Below are 7,867 nucleotides of genomic sequence, written 5' to 3' on the forward strand. Positions count from 1 at the left end.
TTCCCACCTATTAATAAAAATTCCTCGAGTTCTGCTTATTTGATGGAATCTATTGATATTTGACATGGTATATTAGGATATGTAAACTATTCCTCTATTAAAAAGTTGAAAAATATGAATGCTAGAAATATTTCTGACACAAATGAATACTCTAGATGTGGAGAAGACATATTAGATTTTTTGTTGTTTTCTTCTACCTTTTTCAATGACAATATCTAATAAAGTACCTACTAAGTTTAGTCCACAAATATTTATTTATATTTTATTTTATTATTTTAATATAATAATTTTACTGTAATAATACGAATCACGCGCAATGCACGTGCTTTTTATTAGTTTTGTCAAAATTGAAGGATTGGGTCAAAGGACCTTTTTCAAATACAGTAAAACCTCTATAAATTAATAACCTTGGGACCATGAAATTTTATTAATTTAGAGATATATTAATTTATCGATAAATTAATATTTTATTAATTAAAAGAGAGACTTTTTAAATTCAGCAAATTTAGTACATATGTACTGAAAATAAATGAATTCATATATGTTTCATTGATTATATTCATACATCAATCAATTTTTTGTAACTAATTAAATATATTCATGTATAATATCAATTCATTTTATACAATTAACTATTATATTTATAGACGCATGTATCAATTCATTGGAATTACTTAAACATATATGTTTACATTAATTCGTTGCACTTAAATAACTATTATAGCCAATTAAATATATTCATGTTATGATGAATGAAAACATTACTATATAAATCTTAATATGAAAATAAAATAATTCATAACACCCAACCATGTCTTCTCATCTAAAAGGCATCGCAAAATCATCCATGAATGATCCAATACGTAAAGCATTACAGACTTCATAATTGAGCAAATTACCATAATATTTATAATTATAATATTTATGAATTATTAATTTAGAGTTTTAATGGGACCTAATATTTATAAAGGATTTTTTTGAAAAATAATTATCTTATTATCTTATCGAATTTGATGATTTTTTACAAAGGCCCAAGTCGGGACCGGAAGATTTTATTATTTTAGAGAGTTTATTAATTTATAGAGTATTAATTTATAGAGGTTTTACTGTATTATAGATAATTGATATACTAGGATGTGCCTATGCTATACATATATTTAATTTAATTATCACTAAAACTATATTTAAAGAATAAATTATATGAAAATTAGTTAACAGTTCAGGTGATGGGACAACATCTAGAAATGAAAACTCTCGCACTTGAGTAACAATTCAAATGCTTTTGGTACAGCGACGAGTATATTTTGTTACTATGCACGAAGAATGTCTCTATGTGCATGCATGCATATGTAAACAATTTATTTCTATTGCACACATGGACATGCACAAGATTAGGTCCTTACTATGATACTTTTCCAATTCAGAGATAAATCAGTAACAATTACCATGCTTTTTTTTTTTTTTTTGTTGAATTGTAAGTTTTCATTCATCCAGTAATATTTACAGAGTACTTCTGACATACCCCGAGAGATACAAAAGGACCCACACTAAAGTTTAAAAAGCAATTAAACTGTGCGGGAAATGTGTCAAGAGGAGCCTATAGACTGTGATCTTCACGGAAATAATAAGGCCCTCGAGATTGGGTTTTGCACCCTCAAATATGAATTCATTACGATGCCTCCAAAGGGTGTAGACTGTGCATGACAAAGCTAGGTGTCGCACTTTGTTATGAACGGAGGAGTCGGTTTTCTCCTTCTTGAGCCATTTCATCGCATTGTGCAGGGTGGACATACGTCGGTTAATCCCAAGCCATACTCGGATATGTGACCAAACGTAGTTGCTGAACGGGCACTCAAAGAAAAGGTGTTTGACCGATTTCTTGGTGTTGATGCAAAGTGAGCATAAATCCTCCTCATGAAGGAACTCGAGTTTGTCGCTTGTAGCTAATTTATTTCGCAAGCCAACCCACATAATGAACGAGTACTTCGGTGGGATCAAAGCCTTCCATGTTTTTTCTCTTGGTCCCCCTGATGATGGATTTTTGTCTCCTTTTAGTTATCTATTTATAGATTCAATGGGGATCAGACCAGAAGTTGACGTCGGATCTTGATAATTGAATTGGATACTGATTGAAATAGTATTTCTCAGCCGTGTTGTAACAATACTACTTTTTTAATAAAGTACCTACTAAATTTAGTCTACAACTTTTTATTTATAATATATTTTATTATTTTAATATAATAATATTATTGTAATAATACGAATCATGTGCAACACACGTGCTTCTTACTAGTTTTGTCAAAATCGAAGGATTTTGGTCAAAAGACTCCCTTCAAATATTATATATAATTGAATAGATAGACAATTGATATGAGTTGGGATTTACTTATACTAAAAACAATGCATATATTATAATTAAAGAATAAAATTTATAATATTAAATTTAGTTAAGATATTTTTATTTATAAATTTATTTATTATTATATTACAATAATTTTATTGAAATAACACAAATCACGTGCAATGCACGTGCTTCAAACTAGTTATATATATGTATATATCATGTGCTACTTGAGCTAACTCCCCTAAAATTCCTCAAACAATTAACAAAAATTACTATATCAATCGAATGTGCTAAAAAGCAGAAATATCAAATAAGCAAGCAAATAAGTTAGAAGATGCACTAGAAATATAATATCATTTTATTATTTTTATCAGTTTACAATAACAAATACATGCTCATTATTGGAAGTTGGACTTTTCAATGCTCGTTGCAGGAAGAAAGCTCGCCACTCTTCAATATTTAATGTCTTTTCATGATCCTGAAACGACCATTCTTGTCATTCCAAAAGTTCAGGACTTTATCCTGTTTTACCAAGAAGGAGAAAGGCTTCATGCTCACTCTCCTCCCTCTTTTCTATAGCATTTGCATCACATTTTGATGTAGGTCGCGTGAAATTAGAATCAGATTGTAGTGTTGGATCGCAATATTCGGGTCGCTGAATCCTTCTTTCGAACTACCTGCAGTGGATCCTGAAAACAAAGCAAACGTGAGACTTGTCAAGTAGCCCTCGGCGATGTTAGGAATGACTAATATATCCGTTGGATTAGGATTGGATAACTCCAATTGATTTTATCTACTTAGTTAATTAAGGATTGGATAAGTCCATTTGATTTTATCTACTTAGTTAATTAAGGATTGAATAAGTTCAATTGATCTTATCTACTTAGTCTTGGCTCTATAAATAGGCATGAGTTCTCCTTCATTTACACACCACAAAAAAAACTTGAGAACTCTCCTCTTCTAGCTCATTTCTCTTCTTTCACTTTTGAGTTTTATATTTCGTTCGTTGTTCCAAGCTTTCTTCCATGAGTGCGCGTGTAAGAAAGTAATAGCTGTGTTAACCTTGGGGAGCGATCGGTTTATACTATCTGCACCACGGTAGTACCAAAATTTTGCTTTCAAGGCAGTGGTTTTCCACGGCACAGTCATTCAATATTCCAACAAATTGAAAGCGAAATATTGTTATAATGGCTGTTCCAATTGCTAAAACACTGCCTGACCTCTCCAAACTAGAGCCACTTGACGGGACCAACTATAAACGATGGTCACAAAAGTTGCTCATATTTTTTGAACAATTGGACGTGGACTATGTGCTGTTCCAGAATCCATCGGAAACTACAGCTGAAATCTCCACTCTTGCCATTGCTGCAGCGGCAATTCCAGCAGAAGGGACGACTACAAAATCTGAGCACGAGACAAAACTGAAATACGACAGAGATAATAAAACGGTGAGAGGTCATCTGCTGAATCATATGAACAATTCCCTGTTCGATTTATTTGTCAACTATAAGAGTGCCAAAGAAATCTGGACTACAATGGAGGCAAGATACGGAGGTGATGACGCTGGAAGAAAAAAGTACGTCGTCGGCAAATGGCTTCAATTTCAAATGGTTGATGAGAAGCCTATAATGGACCAAATCCATGAGTACGAGAACCTAGTAACTGAAGTGCTAAGCGAGGGCATGAAAATGTGTGAAATTTTACAAGCCAACGTACTATTGGAGAAATTCCCTCCTACTTGGAGTGAATATCGCAACCACTTGAAGCACAAGAAAAAGGATCTAACACTTCAAGAACTAATCAGCCATATGAGAACGGAGGAAGCAAATCGTCTAAAAGATAAGGAAACTTCTCTCTTTTTTGTTTCAGTTAAAGCTAAGCTTGTTGAGTCTGCTGGATTTAAAAACAGGTTTTCCCAGAATAAAATAAAAGGCTTTCAAAAGAACAATCAACACAAGACGTTCAAAGGACCTGACAGCAAGATCCAAAAGCACAAAATATCGTGCTACTGCGGTGGGAAGCTAGGACACAAAGCGTACCGGTGCTACCATAGAAAGGATCAACAAAAGACAAACCAAAATCCAACCACTAAATCAACTCCACAAGTCAACTTGATAGATGTAGAAAATGATGAGATCATCGCTGCGGTAGTTGTAGAAGCCAACTTGATAGAGAACAAAGAAGACTGGATACTAGACACTGGAGCATCCAGACATTTCTACTCCAACAAAGCACTATTCCATGAACTTAGCGACGCAACGAACGGCGAGTGTGTCTTCATGGGAAACTCTACAACCGTCGGAGTCTTGGGTAAAGGAAAGATCTTCCTTAAACTTACTTCTGGCAAAACACTTGCTTTGAATGACGTACTATATGTGCCTTCCTTACGTAGAAATCTAGTTTCTAGTAGTTTATTGAATAAAGCTGACTTGAAAATTGTGTTAGAATCTGATAAGGTTATAATCACTAGGAATAATGACTTTGTAGGAAAGGGATACTTATCTGGTGGTTTATTTGTTCTAAACACTGTTTCGCCTGCTATTAATAAAATTTCTTCCAGTTCTGCTTATTTCATGGAATCTGTTGATATTTGGCATGGTAGATTAGGACATGTAAACTATTCCTCTATTAAAAGGTTGAAAACTATGAATCTTATAAATATTTCTGACACAAATGGATGCTCTAAATGTGGAGTCTGTGTAGAGGCAAAATACGTAAAGAAACCTTTTAATTCCATCACATCTAAAAGTACTGAATTACTAGAATTAATTCACTCAGATCTAGCTGATTTCAGAAATACATTAAGCAAGGGTGGTAAAAAATATTATATCTCCTTCGTTGATGATTTTTCTAGATACACTAGAATTTATTTATTAAAATCAAAAGATGAGGCTGCTGAAATGTTTTTGAAATTTAAGGCTGAAGTCGAAAATCAATTGGATAAGAAGATTAAAAGATTTAGATCTGATAGAGGTGGAGAATATAATACTAAATTCTTAAAAGAATTTTGTGAGCTTAATGGAATAATCCATGAAATGTCTGCTCCATATACACCTCAACAAAATGGCATAGCCGAACGAAAAAATAGAACTCTAAAAGAAATGATGAATGCTATGCTTTTAAGCTCAGGTATGCCTGATAATATGTGGGGGGAAGCAGCTTTATCTGCATGCTATATACTTAATAGAGTCCCACATAAAAAATTGGATAAAACCCCTTATCAATTATGGAAAGGGTTTGCTCCTAACTTTAAACATCTTAAAGTGTGGGGTTGTCTAGCTAAAGTAGCATATCCAGAATTTAAGAAAACAAACATAGGACCTAAAACCTTTGACTGTGTGTTTATTGGATATGCCCAAAATAGTGCCGCATATAGATTCATGTGTTTAAATGATAACTCTCTTTGTGAATCAAGAGATGCTGAATTTTTTGAACTAGTTTTTCCATTAATTAAAACATCTAGAACGGACATAGCTTCGTCAAGTAATAAACCTCTGTTAACTTCCTCTAATTCTATCGTGAATGAACCTAGAAGAAGTAACAGACAAAAAACTGAACATAGTTTTGGACCAGACTTTTTAACTGTTTTCATAACGGAAGACCAAGGAAAAATAAATGAAGACTTTGTTTCAATGTTTTTAGTTGAAGATAATCCTAAGACATATACGGAAGCAATAACCTCCATAGATTCTAGTTTCTGGAAGGAAGCCATTGAAAATGAACTAGATTCTATAAAGTTAAATCATACTTGGGATTTAGTAAATTTGCCTATAGGAAGTAAGCCTATAAAATGCAAATGGATATTTAAGAAAAAATTAAAACCAGATGGATCAATAGATAAATTTAAGGCACGATTAATGGTTGTAGGTTATACGCAAAAGAAAGACATAGACTACTTTGATACATATTCACTTGTGACAAAGATTGCAACCATTAGAACTCTAGTTGCACTATCAGCTATTCTTGGCTTAATAATTCATCAAATGGATGTAAAAACAGCCTTCCTAAATGGAGACTTGGAAGAAGAAATATATATGGAACAACCAGAGGGGTTTATTATACCTAGCCAAGAAAATAAAGTTTGTAAACTTAGAAAATCACTATATGGGTTAAAACAAGCACCCAAACAATGGTATGAAAAGTTTGATCATACTTTAAAAACTAATGGATACAAAACAAATGTATCAGATACATGTGTATACTCAAAATTGTTTGGGACAGAATGTGTTATTATATGTCTATATGTCGATGATATGCTGATTTTTGGTAGTAACATAGAAAGAATTGATGAAACCAAAAGATTCTTATCAGCACAATTTGATATGAAAGATCTAGGAGAAACTGATGTAATCCTAGGCATTAAAATTAGAAAAATGGAAAATGGGTTCTCTCTTTGTCAGTCTCACTACATAAAGAAAATCTTGGATAAGTTCGGTGGTCAAGATGAAATACCAGTCAAAACACCCTATGACGCAAGTATATATCTCAAAAAGAACAAAGGTGATAGTGTGTCACAAGCTGAGTACGCAAAAATCATAGGGAGTGTTATGTTTCTCATGAACTACACCAGACCTGATATAGCTTATGCTGTGAGTAGACTGAGTCGGTATACCGATAATCCCAATAATGAACATTGGAATGCACTACGTCGCTTGTTAAGATATCTAAAGGGGACTATAAACTTGAGTTTGTACTTTAATAAATTCCCTCCAGTGTTAGAAGGATTTTGTGATGCAAATTGGATTACCGATAATGATGAAGTAAGCTCAACTAGTGGATTCATCTTTACTTTGGGTGGGGGAGCTATTTCCTGGAAATCTGCAAAACAAACTTGTATAGCTCGCTCTACTATGGAATCTGAATTTATAGCTCTTGAATTAGCAGGTCAAGAAGCAGAGTGGCTAAGAAACTTATTGGGAGATGTGCCCTTGTGGGGGTCAACTGTGCCAGTGTCTCTGCACTGTGACTCCCAAGTTGCTATTGGAATTGCCAAGAACTATGTTTACAATGGCAAAAGGAGACATATTCGTATCAGACATGAAGCAGTGAAAGAACTTCTAAAGAATGGGATCATCTCCCTGGATTATGTGAGGTTCGAGAGAAACTTGGCAGATCCTCTCACTAAAGGACTAACCAGGAGAATTTCTTTGAGTCTTCAAGAGCAATGGGGTTAAAATCCCTTGATTGATCAATTATGGTATTGACCATATAAATCCATAGCCCTGTGTTTTGGGTGGTCCTAATAAGGACTTGATGGATAACTCTGACTCTGTTCAGAAAGATAGCCTCATAGCTCAGTTGTTGAGTGGTCTATAGACTTGATGAAGCTATCTGTGTTGAGTGTGGAGGTGGGCTGCCTTCTATGAAAGAAAAATGAAAGTTCTTTCTAGAGCACTCATTTGAACCCAAGGTATAAGCGCATGGCCATTAATAGCGCTCGGAACTTTATCGCGGAACAACGAATACTAAGGAATTCATACGTGATCGTGGGGGTCTCAATTTGAGCTATTGAAAGTTCAAGAG

General features: G+C 33.8%; 1 pseudogene; it reads left to right on the top strand.

Annotated features, from left to right (window-relative positions):
• Window positions 1-6,891: 6,891 nt before the first annotated feature.
• On the top strand, window positions 6,892-7,543 carry LOC148787286 (secreted RxLR effector protein 161 pseudogene; annotated as a pseudogene).
• Window positions 7,544-7,867: the final 324 nt, after the last annotated feature.

Source organism: Sesamum indicum, linkage group LG8 (genome assembly GCF_026168435.1).
Source record: "Sesamum indicum cultivar Baizhima isolate 11 linkage group LG8, ASM2616843v1, whole genome shotgun sequence".
Lineage (NCBI taxonomy): Eukaryota > Viridiplantae > Streptophyta > Magnoliopsida > Lamiales > Pedaliaceae > Sesamum > Sesamum indicum.